Source organism: Triturus cristatus, chromosome 6, assembly GCF_964204655.1.
Source record: "Triturus cristatus chromosome 6, aTriCri1.1, whole genome shotgun sequence".
In the NCBI taxonomy this organism is placed as follows: Eukaryota; Metazoa; Chordata; class Amphibia; order Caudata; family Salamandridae; genus Triturus; species Triturus cristatus.
This window is the reverse complement of record NC_140589.1, coordinates 809564892-809578465: the sequence shown is the minus strand read 5'-3', so window position 1 is coordinate 809578465 and position 13574 is coordinate 809564892. Positions and strand designations below refer to the sequence as shown.

At 44.3% G+C, this 13574-nt stretch overlaps 1 pseudogene; it reads right to left on the bottom strand.

The window, feature by feature from the left end:
* Positions 1-5672: 5672 nt before the first annotated feature.
* LOC146817909 (uncharacterized) lies at positions 5673-6928 on the bottom strand (annotated as a pseudogene).
* Positions 6929-13574: the final 6646 nt, after the last annotated feature.

The following is a 13574-nucleotide window of genomic DNA, read 5'->3' as shown; positions in this document are numbered from 1 at the left end:
CATGCAAGTAATTCATAGCCCTGTTACTATGGAAGACTCCTGCCCTCGCATCTAGTGTAGACACTTAGACGCTTGTACACGCACTAACATTCAGTATAGTCAGTATAGAATAAGATTCTACTCTGAGAGACCTCTCTTCTGGATAACACAGTTCTTTAAACATAGGATGTTAGATATGATTTGGGATTAGGTTGACTTGACCCTCCAGACTTCTGTCGCCACATGTAGAGCTAAATGTCAAGTCCCCTTCACCCCCTAGTTGCACGTCAATCACACGTCATGCTGCTGTGCGCGCATCTCTGCCAAGTATTTCTGCTGACATTGCGAAATTCTTTCATGTAACCACCCTCTTATGACATCACATCTGATGACGTTCTTTAAACACACCCAGTTACGCCTATCTTTGCCACGTATGAATATATTATCTCCACTATCAATTGTTACGCCTCTTGTATTGGCCTCACTGTAATGCCTATTGTATAAAAGTAATTGATTGTCAATAACGTATGTACTTCACTTCCTGAACCTTCGTGGTGATGGAACTTGGAGCAACCGATTATAATCGACCATTGGAATAAAGCCCATTCCGAACCTCTAATACCACGGATTCTGCCTCTTATTTACTGAGCTATTTTTATTATGTTTCTGTATCAAATTAAGTCCCGGTAATTAAATTATTTACCACACTACCTGCAAATGCCTTTTGGATGATAGCACTTGAAGTGTGCAGTATCTATTGGGATGACATTCCCAAAACAGTTTACATTTTACCATAAAAGTTCCCATTCATTTTCTTAAAAAATACTGATGCAGAATGGAAATGCAGACTTTTGGATGTCTCTGGTTGAAAGGAAGGGGCAGGGGTCTCCCAAGCTGTGGAACCATGGCCTAGGCAGACATCAAAGCCTTCTATGTAAGCCTTCTAGGCAGGATGCCTGCTATCTGAAAGAAATGTATGTGTGTACAATTGGTTAATCAGCAAATGCAAAGGATGCAATTTATGGTTTTTATTGAGGGAGACATTTCAAACTTCAACTATTACTTAAATGTATTCTTTTTTGAGAAGCAATGTACATTCTTTACCAGCTGAACTCTGGGGTGTGTTCTTTTAATGGAAACTTAGGGTGCTTCATTTGAGCCTGTTGTTGCCAGTGAGGGCCTCCAGCACTCACTTTTGGGGACCACACTCATTTTCATCATCAGACATTTCCTGAGAGGAAAAACACACAAAGGGGAAAGACGGAGGAAGAGAGAGTAAAAAAAAAAAACTTACACAAAAGGAGCCTGCATAAGTGAGCTAAAGAGGATGGGGGTGTCCGGAAGTGGATTAAAAAGGCATGAGGTAGATTGAAGACTGCAAAGCATTGCTATTTTGGACACTGACATTTAATAGTTCTGGCCGCGGTCTTATGAGCAGTGCTTTGGGCACCGGCACTCGTTATTTTACAAATTAAGCATTGGAAGACACTTGTTTTATTTTAAGCAGAAAATCTTTTTGCACATTTTGTGACAGCCTTGTACGTTGTCTCATACAACTTTAAAATAATGACTTGCATATTCACAATGCTTTCAGTTTGCAGTCTTGGACCGCATTGCACTATGAATGCACGTCAGTATTCTCCGTTGTACCAACCTGGATTCAGTTCTGTGACTAGTTACACACGCAGACATAGGAGTGAGCACATTAACCAACTGAGCTTTCATAACATAAAATAATGTACTTCCGCTGTTTACTTTAACTTACATTTATTTTTCATTTATGGTGTGTGCAGCATATTTTAGATCTATTTACCTGAAAGAACTGTTCAAAAGGTTGGTGATGAGCGATGATAATGCAGGTTAAGGTGATGCTGACTTGCTTAAAGAGGATTGAGTGACAGCAAAGGGTGTGTATGCAAGCTGGGTGAGTATGTCAGTAGTGGATGACATCAGGGGCAGGAGTTCTGACTCTTGGCACTTTCCAGGCTGGAGGAGGCCCAAGCAGGTCCTCCACCACATCCCTACCCTCTTCACCCTTCTCCTGGACATCCACCCTTGAAGTGGGGAGTAAGTAGGAGCAGAAAGTGCCAATCCATGGATGGGGATGCAAGTGCCTCGTTGGCAGCCCTCTGACTATAGTAAGACTATACACCTGGGGGCATATTTACAATGTCTGGCGCATCTCTGCAAATCAGCAGGGATGCGCTAGAACAGATGCGACACACAATTACTCCCTTGCGCCACCATGGATGCGTCGCATTTACAATGTGGCGCACCGTGGCGCAAGGATGGGCAGATGCGTGTCGCATCTTGTGGCGTAAGGGCGGCGCATTGCCGGAGTCGCATCACAAGCGTGACGCAACTCCAGCAATGCACAGGGACCGCCCATACCTAACGTGGTGCATCACTCCTTACGCCTGCTTCAAGCAGGCGTAAGGGTTTGATGCAGCGGCATCGTAAAACTGACTCTGAAATCTTGTAGACTTCACTGCGTCAGTTTTAAGGGGCTTTCCTGCGACGGAACCCCCACATGAATCCTGAATCAGGTTTTATGTGGCGCAGTGCTTTACAACGTGACGCATCTGCCTAGATGCGTCACGTTGTAAATAGGTCGCAATGTGGCGCATGGTTTACGCCACTGCTGCGTCACAAAAGTGACGCAACGGTGGCGCAAATGTGTCGCGAGGGGCTTATAAATCTGCCCCCCGGGATTTAAAAAGGAGGCTCCTAGGAAGGGCTATCCAGCGAGGTGCCTGCAATGGGAAGAGAAAATCATCATATGCAACCTTGTATGCTATTGCTAAATCCGTATAGATGTCCCTCATTGTTTTCCAGAAATGTCACTGAAGTACCCACTAACTGGATTCCTGCAGTCCCCTACCTTTTAGCACCACATAATCAAGTTAATCAAAGAGTATTTTGTTCAGGGAACAATATGTTTAAAACTATTCCCCTACAAATCCACATAGAATCCACAGTTACTATTTCTAGCTGGTGCAGAGAGGTGAACAACCTTTACAACGCAACTTTTACACCGCACTACCATTACAACGAAACTATTACAACGCGAAATCTGTTACAACGCATGCCATTACAACGCATGCTATTACAACGAAATGCACTAGATGGCGTGCTAACATTAGAAATAGTGTAGTTTTACTATCCAAACACCTTCCCTACTGCAACGTGGACTGGAGTTAGAATAGTAAATTATACATTTCTAATGTCAGCACTCCATCTAGTGTATGTCGTTGTAAAAGCATGCGTTGTAAAGGCTGGCGTTGTAACAGATCTTGCGGTGTAAAAAATGCGTTGTAACGGCATGCGGTGTAAAAGCATGCGTTGTAACGTCATACATCCGTGCAGAGATGTAGGAATATAGGAGAGTACTTTGTCAGCAATTCTCACTTGTGCCGACTCTTGAGTTTACCAATGTGGATTGTTCAAAGTAACGCGGTTACTTGTGTTTGCATGGATACATTTTATTAGGAAAAATGACTTTTTGTTTCTGGTTATCATTGAGATGGGATGAGGATGCAGATCTTCAGTGTCAGGTCAGATAAACATTTTCCCACAGCTCTGAGATATTAGTATGCTTCTGGGGTACATGCTGGTTGTGGTTCCTCAGTTCTAGACACTGTTCCCAGGTACAATGTGATGAGCTTGAATATTTACCTCTGCACAGCAGGTGAAACTTCTTCCTGCTTGCTCCGCTTTGACAATGGGCAGGGACTGTATTGGCAAACTCCCATTGAAGCTTTGACACTACCAGTCCCATAGTCACTACTTTTGTTTAGTTATAGGTGGCTAATCATGTGCCTATCTTGGGAGGTGCTCACACATAGACCTTAATCACTACTTTTGTTTCGTTATAGGTGGCTAATCATGTGCCTATCTTGGGAGGTACTCACACATAGACCTTCATCACAAGAGGCTGTTAATTCTGATAGGGCAGGTAACAGGGGTTACTAAGAATCTATGAGCTTTACTTTTGTCTTGTCCGGCAGCTGTATCATTATTGTCTTTATTGCCTTTTCTGCCTCCTGGTCTGCATCTGTATCTTTATTGTCTTTATTGCCTTTTCAGCCTCCTGGTCTGCATCTGTCTCTTTATTGTCTTTATTGCCTCTTCTGCCCTCTAGTTGTGCCTCTTGGTCTGAATCTGCATCTTTATTGTCACTATTGCCTTTTCTGCCCTCTCGTTGTGCCTCTAAATCTGTATATTTATTGTCTTTATTATCTTTATTAGCCAATCACTGTGCCTCTTATTCTGCCATCTGTGCTTTAATTTCTGAGTCCCCTCTGGTGTCTCTCTCTGCCCGTTGCTTCCCGCAGGTTTTTGCCACCACTCCCCGCCGCAAGTCCCACCCACCGCCCCCCAGCACCCCTCCCAGGACCTACTTAATGGAGGCTGTGCCACTAGCGTGCCAAAGGCATGCCAAAGGCAAGCCCATCTTCACCCGTCCATGCCTGGACCACTGGTTCTTCTACCCCCACGCAGGTACACAGCCGCAGACCTCCAAACCCTGGATCCCAGACACCTCGACAACCACTGCTGATGCACATCTCCATGCACCACCAGCGGACCCTTCTCCTGGCAGCACTGACACTTCACCTGCAACACCGAAGCAACCAACAACGCTTGAGACACCGCAAACACGACTGCAGCCACCAGGCCGACCTAGGCCACAACGGCACAACTCCAGTACATTTAGGGGTTCACCTTTTCCAGAAGATGGCTTCAAAGGTCATGGTGACGCTAGTACCACTTTTACCGCTTCTGCAAAGAAGTTCTTGGACAATATATCTAATACCGTAAATATATATATCGAGCTCTGTTATGATACTTGGCTAAGTCTTGAAGACTGATTACGTTCGCCTGCCATTGATATTCTAGCTGCACATTAGTGATGGTCAGTCTCCTCTTCAAACGCTTCCTGACTGGCTTATGGAGTGAATACCCCTCTTCCCCCGATAACCACGTCTTTACCTGCGCTCTGTTTACATGCTCATTATCAACTAGAGCCCTTCTAAACAGAGCTTCCGCACTTCCAAAGCTTCCTACCCCTCTTGTACCAAAATTAATCTTCCTTAACCGGTCCCCTGACATGTCATCAGCCCATGAAATAAAATGAAAGTCAATGGTTTCGTGTAAGGTCATTCTATGACAAAAAAAAGCAATGTTAGCAACATATAAATTGGGCATACTTTACAGTTTCACTGTACATGTCTTGTTGCTGTTATTGGGGAGACTGCAGACTTTTCACTACATATACATATTATGACACAAGCTACAGACATTACTAGGGGGGCGGCAGATAATTTATCGCAGCGTCACAAGTTTTGACATCTTTTCAGCTGTAAATTCAACGGCTCTAGATAGGACTTCAAAGTCACCCCTTCTATAACTTTGCACACTTAGGATACTAACGACATTCATAAGATCGTGCAATTCTCTGTCATACAATACGTAACCTTTATTTCTGAAATAATCTTCAGTCATGAGCTCCAAAGTGATTTGTAAGCTGGTCGTCGGTGGTAGTATTAACTCTTGCATATGGTATTTGTACGAGCTCCAGTATTCATCTGTTGTAGGTAGCCAAGCATTGACACAGCAGTTGGCTATGTACGTAGGACTGTCACACTGCATTGCCATGGGCTCCAGATAGCATAGAGATGCAGATTATATTTTGGCTATTCTTTCTTTAGGCAACACATACATGAATCTGGCAATACACATGTATCCCAGGTGTAACTCAGATTTAGCTTCAACACTGACATTCTGATGCGTGTCCTAAAAGTAAGTAAGTTTGCAACGTCAAATAATACACTAATGCCAAAATACTGTTTTCGTGGGGCTAAAGAGCCAACTCGTTGTCTATTTTTAAAATAAATATTGCACATACGCCTTTCTATAGCCCTTTCTGCTATCCTTCTAACAAAATATGTACACAATCTTTGCATATGGCTGAGTTTTGAGCTTGGCTCGCATGATCATCGGATCTCTATGAGCATGGTCGACAAGACTTTAATCACATCAGGGTAAACATTTTGCTTTTCTTCAGAGAAACCATACGCCAGTCTTAACAGGTTATATACTTTGTGTGGGTCTAGCAAGCTACATCTATAACAGATTGTTCTTGACGTGTATTAGGCATGTAGGCACTTGTGAGCCTCCTGCTGGAGATCATTAATTTTATAGTTGTAACAGAGTTTATTGAAGTCATGTTTGAGACACGCGTTCACAACAATTCCAGCAAAACCTTAAACAGGCCATATGTCGTCGTAGGGTACGTCTGGGGCTTCCTTTTCAAAGTCTGTGATATAATGAATACACAACACATTTCTTACGTGGCTCTTTGTTTGGATTGTGGAACTTTCAGTCTGTTTTGAACAGCATAAGCAGTAGAAATTTACAGCATTAATCTTCAGCAGTGTCCCCACTACCCTGGCTCTTTTTGCTGATGCTTTCTATGGTTCGAAAAAGGAAAGAAAGGCAAACAATCAGTTAAAATTAAAATATAACCATATATACAGTATAAGTAAGTGTCTATAATGATCTTTACTAACCCCATCATTTAAAGGGCAGCTCTGAAATGTTGAGAGTCACTGAGATCCACTGAGGGATTACCGACGTCAGAGTTTGCGCACTGCTGATGCACTATGACAGCCTCCGGAGCTGGTTCCTCCAGAAACCTCATATCCTCATAGACCGGCGAGTTAGAAGCTGTTATAGATTCGTCAACATCTTCCATTTCGATGAAATTGTTTTCAGCCGTTGTTTCATTACTCGAGGGTTTGCTGCCACTGCTGGAACCCTTAATATGGGATATCCATTGCGGCAATTCCTTGAGGGTGAGCGTTTCAAACTGGCGGCAGAGCTCCTCGTTAAATCTGGTGACTTTGTGATCACCCTCCTTAAGACCACTCTGCAGCGAGGTCTGAGCCATCATCGCTTATGTCAGGCTGCAATAATATCCATCGATAGTGCTCAAACCATCACCAGAGGGTGTCTTTTTAATGAGTTGACTTTATCTCTTCATAACGCCTGAGCGATCTCTTTCTGGAGGGGACTCCTGGGTTTGGCAAAGGCAGCTTAGGGGGCTCCTTTCATGTATTCTACGCATCCAAAAAGGGGGCTTACTTCTTTACATCACATCATGGTCTCATGACTATCAGGGGCCCTGGTTCGATGGGGGCTGTCATCTAGCCCTAACCACGTGGTGAGGCCCAGGAGCATATGGCACTAGGGTGATGTCACATCACGCGTGACCCAACATGGTCATATGACCCCCTGGAAATTATGTCATTTCCAGGTAGGGCTCCCAGGGGCCTGGAAGTCCCAGAAACGGAAGTGACATCACATCCGGGGGGGAGGGTGTTAATTGTCGATTTTTGGGTTGATTTTAGGTATCCTTTTATTCTACCAATGAGAAATGGTACTTTTGATATTGTTTGCCATAAAAGTACATTTACATAGCATTCTTTTAATAGAATTGTGTTTTCACCAACAAAATGTAAAACTCTGTTAGTGATGGGAATGTATGTGGGCCTTGGTTTGGCTGGTGGACTGACGAAGCAAGCACAGTGCTGCCTGCTAGTGGACGGGATGCTGGATGTGAAACAAACTAGCCCTGCTCAGTTTTGAGCAGACAGAGGGGAAAAGCAGCCATTTATCTCCTACGAACGTGCTCTCTGCCAATGGGAGATAAAAGATGTGCTTGAAGGCAGAGTGGTTTACTGAGAGCACACCTTGGGTCGGCTATGCTAATATTTCTTCTGTTTTTTTCAGTAAAGCAAATCTGATCGAAACTGTACATTCAGCTAAGAAGGATCATTGATGCATCACCATCTTTTTGCATCCTAGAAAGTTAACGAATCCAGGATCTAGCATGTTTCTGTCTAATGATGGAGATCCATTTTTGTTGTTCTACTAAGGACAAACTGTGCTGACAAGAAAGCATGCGTATGTTTAGTGGTGTGTTTGTTCTTTATGTATTGTAAGCGTGTCTGCTCTCGCTTGTCAGTGCTATGGCGCCTTGAGACTACAGAGTCTGTTGACGGCTTACAAAAAATTGACACAGTTATATTTGTGGATTATTACTTGTATGGGGGCTCAGTCGAAGGAAAGTTATACATTAAGCAATATTAGTTGTGCACAGTAAGCACATTACATTTTATGAAGCTTAAATAAGCAGCAATTTATAAGAAGACATTAGCTGAGATTTGACCTGTCTTTGAACACACAGCAAATGTGGCAAGGTGAAAATAAGATGTAAAGATCTCTTTATTGCTCAGAAAACCTGTTTTTTGCCAAGTCGAGCTGGTCCATAGGCCCTAAAAATAGCTGCTCTGAAATAACTGACAGGCCATAGCGAGTGGGCGAGCACATTTTTCAAGGCCTATATGTTATGAGTTGGGCTTGAGGGGGAGAGAAAGAGGGCAAGAGAGTGGACATTCCCCTTTATAGTTACAGTATGAATTGATTGTGATGAGACCATACAAGCATGCCAACTCTCACATGCCACTGTGTGTCACAAGATATCAGCAGTGGCATGACCACCCTCATGCCAGCAAGGGAAATAGGCTCCCAATCCACTGGTATTATTTATTTTAAAAAACAGATATAACTAGATGCAGTAGTGACCTCAGGCCCACTAGGCCCTGGTTCCACGGTCTCTGCTCTATTATTGATAGCTATGCCCTTGGATAGCAGCACTTTTAACATGGTCCCCCAGTGAAGAGACAAGATCACACAGTGAACACAAGAGGAGCTGGAAAACCCTAAACAAGTAGGTTTACAGGTCGTGTTTCTGGATGCTCCGCACTATTGAAGTGCTCAACAGGGTTTGCCTTGGCATGGGAGGCATCTTTAGAAGTCTGTTTTGGGGATTTTGAGGAGGAAGCTTAAACCATAGTTACACACTAAGGAGATTTGGGCACAGGGCAGCCCATACTCCACAGTGATAGGATAGGAATACACCATATTTAAGCGATCCGGTGCATTCCTGTCCTTTCTCCCTGCACTGGCGATGTTTCAGCAGCCTAGTGCCAATGTAGGCACCCTAGCACTATAGTGCTAGGGTGCCTACATTACTATACTATACTATAGTACCTCCATTGCATGCAGGATTGTTTTTGTGCCGGAAGGGGCAACAACAATCCTATAGGTGTTTTCTGCAGACCACGTGGAAAGAGGAATAAATGAGGAGAAATAAAAATATTTCTCCTTGTTACGCCTCACCTCTGGAGGTGTACAGATTTAAGTAAGGTGACACAGCGATTTAAGTTGTGTTGCCTTACTCATGATTTATGAGGCCACTCAGAGCCATGCAGGGTGGCTTTGCATGGCTTCATAAATCGAAATGAAAACCCTGCGTCATGGAGTATCACTTTACGTGGTGCAAAAGTGCCCCTTGATGCGCTGCCTGCTCATGGGCTTTCTTCTTCCAGTGCCCCTTCCAGGGCTATTAAGGCAGTGACAAAGTGAAAGCCCTACGATCCCACCCAAGCTCCCCCCTTCTAAGGCCGATCTCCCTACTCTCACATGGCGAAATCATTTTCTGGGTTGTCAGGTCTGGACCAAACATTTCAGATTTTATGGAATGGAATCACAAGAAATGGACCTGTAAGAAGACCATAATTCGCCCTTGAACTTAACATCGGACTCAATCGAAATTATTGTTTGCTGTTACTTGGTGAAATCATTATGTTAACTGCTGTTTTGGGGTGTGAGTGTCCGAAAAGTTTCAGCACTCCGTCCATCATTTCCTTGTGTTTACTTTTAGAAAGTTGCCATTTTTCTGCTCCTAAAGCTCTGTGTGCCTTCAGCCTGTCTCCAACGCATGTCTGGGGTGGGTGACAGTTGGCTTTGTGAATTCCCTCTAGACAGCCATGGACAAAGGAAGGGTAGGTGTGTCTGAGTGCCCATCTGCATCCTGATGGCTCATCCTGGGCAGGGTGGGAGGGAGGAGCTGACACTTAGACTTAAATAGGCAGTTTCCTGCCCCCACATACAGGGTTGACCTGTACCCCCTACAGATAGTCTGGAGCCAGGGCTGGGAAGAAAGGATATCTGCGCACTTCAAAGACCCTTCTTTGAAGTCCACCATTCCAAGGCACAATGGGTATAAGTACTAGGTCTCTGACCCCACTAAATCAGACACATCTGGACCTGTAAAGAACGTCTGTCAGAAGAACTGCATCACTGATACAAGGAGTGTCACTCTGCTGTACGGCTACTTTCGAAGAACTGATTTTCTGCTGTGCTGCCCTTCTGCCTGCTGCTATCTGACCCTGCTGAGGGAAAGCTGAACTCTGCTTTGAACCCAGAGTGATCTCCGAGGGCGTGTTTGCTTGCCTCCTGTTGCTTGAGACGCAGGGCTCTATGCCTGCTCCTGTGCCTGGTCCATTTGAAGTGGACCCAGATACTTGTTTCAGAGCAACCAACGCATCTCCAGCCTGTATGTAGCAGAACTGGCGCATCAACCCTGTTCAGCCCATCTCAGTCGGAACCAACATATCGCCTAAAGAACTGACGCATCGGAACAAACTCGTCGCCGCCGCTGCTATGTGGGAAGATCAACACATCCCCTCAACGGCGTGGAGAAAAATGGTACATTGCCCTTGGTTCGGTGCACCATCTTCAGAACTAACACATCGCCACCACTGCGAGAAGAAAATCGACACATCGCCTCGACTTTGGGATCAACAGCCCCACATCTTGCTGTTGCAACCGGGCTCAAGGTACTTTATTCAGTGGGCCTCCATGGCTCTTGTATCCAGCCTGGGCTCTCTTGTAGTTGGCCTGAGCTTCTGACTTTGCCCCTGTTCCGCTTGACCAGATACGCCCCGTAGGCGCTTATTGCTTAAAAGCCTAAGAACACTTTTACTCTTTAAAAATTCATATCTTGACTTCTAGGATTGGATTTTTGTCGTTTTGGTCTTGATGTGTTTATAATATTATTATCTATTTTTCTAACCAGGTGTGGAGCCTTTTGTAGTGTTTTCATTGTGTTACTGTGTATTGTGTTGCACAAATACTTTATACATTTCCCCTTAAGTTAAGCCTGGCTGCTCAGTGCCAAGCTACCAGAGGGTAAGTACAGGTTAACTTTTAGTGTGTATCTCACTTACCCTGAATAGGGTTGGTGCCCCTTATTGGACAGGATGCATACCTCTGCTAACTAGTGACCCACAACAGTCTGAAAAGCTTGTGACCTAGTCTGGGAGAATATCCACGACAAACAAGCTTTTGAACTCTCCTACATACCAACAGTGACAGTTCTTGGCGTAAATGCCTGGCTCAAGGAGAAACAGACAGATGTCCAATATGGCCAGTTTTCTACACCAGCCCAGCTGACAAGAAAGATTCAGAGTAACACATCTCACCTTCTCCCTACTCTGACTACAACACCCTTTGACCAAAGCAGCACCACTAGCTCAAGTTTCCAGCCGGGGATTGCTGAGCACAGCAATACACACAGAACATTGAGTTCCTCAACTGAACCTGATACTGCCAACACGACTGTTGCTACTATTTAATTCAACTCCATGGTCTTCTATGCACTCCCACCTGACCCATCGTGCCCTTTTAAAAAACTCAAGAGCCCATTGACTTTGAGAATGATTCTGGATATGCTTCATAGGATTTCTCAACGCAATCTACAGTCACTCACCGCCATCGTCTACATCGCTCTTACCAGTGGCTTTGTGACAAGTTACTGATTCCATCCTATGCTTAGATCACCTTGGGAACTTTTCTTTTCATCCTATGTCTAACAACCATGATCATCATTTTACTGCTACTAAATGGACATTTCATCCCGGAAGAACAATTGTATCCCCTGCGGTTCGTGAACTCCATCCACATTCTTCCTCCCACATATCTCGCAGAGATCTCTATGCTGCCAACATCATAGCTTATCCTGTGCCCGAAGGCATAGTTTGGGAGAAAGTCCCATATCAGATTATGGGGCCCACTGAGACATTGCACTTATCATATGTAATTAAGGACTCAATAAAGGACATTGTGATTCCTGGTTCAGTTTTAGATGACTGAGATAAAGAGACTGTTAAACGAATGAGGCCTGCCTGGCAGGCATATTCTACTTTGAATGATGAAGATCCTTATTTGAGTTCAGCTAATTACCCAGTAATATATTGCGATCACCATTATGCACATTATTACACACATAGGACTAGCTATCCTAGAGAGATTTACAATTGCACACAATAAGAACATTGTGAGGCACAGCCTCCCGATAGTCGCCCTAACTTCTTAAAGAAATTCCCCTACTTCCAAAGTAAGGACATATCACATCCTTTGGCTTTCTATTTTTTGACAGAATCCACAACAGTTTCAACAAAATCTAATTACCTCTAACAAACTAATTTACATCACTGAGTTTAGTTAAAATCTGTTTATCCAGGGAAAGGAGTATTGGAAAAGACAATATTGGTGAGAAAAGTATTTGGGGACCACATTTTGGCAGATCCAAAGCAAAGAACCCCTGTTTCATCCATTCATAGTTCCGAAATAAATAATATTTCTTATCAAAACTGTCCAATCGACTACCTGTCTGGGAATTGGAACAATGGAGATACTTACTCCCTGACTTCACCCCACTTCAGGCAAAGTTATTATTAGGTGAAATGCAGGATCACAAAATGACTTACATTTATCGATCCCTGGTTGTTCCCACCCAGACTCCTTCGCTGAGCCCCGCCAGGCATGGCAGGAGGATTTCGGCCCTATCTCAGATGACGAGCTTACAGAGGCTTTAGCATCCCATAATGAATCGGCGATTGCTGCTTGTTGCCACCTTATCTAGCTAAAATAATTGCATGCAGTATACCTTACCAGAGAATGGCTTTGGAGGAGATGTATGATCCCTTCCCGAAAGTGATTAGGATGCCACGGCTGTGATGGGGATTTTGTGCACAAGGTTTGTAGCTGTGATGCACTGTCCCCTTTCTGGAATGGTTCTGGGCTGGTCAATGCCACATGACCCCAAATCAGCCCTATTAAATATCACTGGGGAATTAGACACTAACAGGTCAAAAAGGCTCTCCTATGGCTAGAGCTTTCTTTAGCAAAGAGAGACATTTCTCGCAACTGTAAAGACTCAAACCACTTCCAACCCCCCCCCCCTTAAAGTCTGAGAAATTAAGGGGTCCAGCCAGAAGCATGTGCATGGAGATACCGAGCTACAATGCGAGGGGATGCCCTCAGAAATATTATAAAATCTGGGGGCATATTACCAAGGGCCCTATCACCGCCTTAGCGGCACTTTTTGCCGCTAAAGCTGCGATTTTTTTATCGCCCTATCAGCAAGCTGTCGCTAACAGCGGTTAGCGACAGCTTTCTGACGAAAGCGGCCGGTTTGGGTGCCGCTTTGCATGTCAGCGATATTTATCGCTAATGACATGCAAAGTAGGCGTTCCCGACCAACAGACCTGATAAACAGCGCTAACAGGCCTATCGCCTATTAGCAAGGAGGCCCTGGTCCCGGTTAGCGACGTAAAAAGTCGCAATAACCGGGTCATCTCCGGTTTTTTAACACCTGCTAATTTCATGACTTAGCAATACCTAAC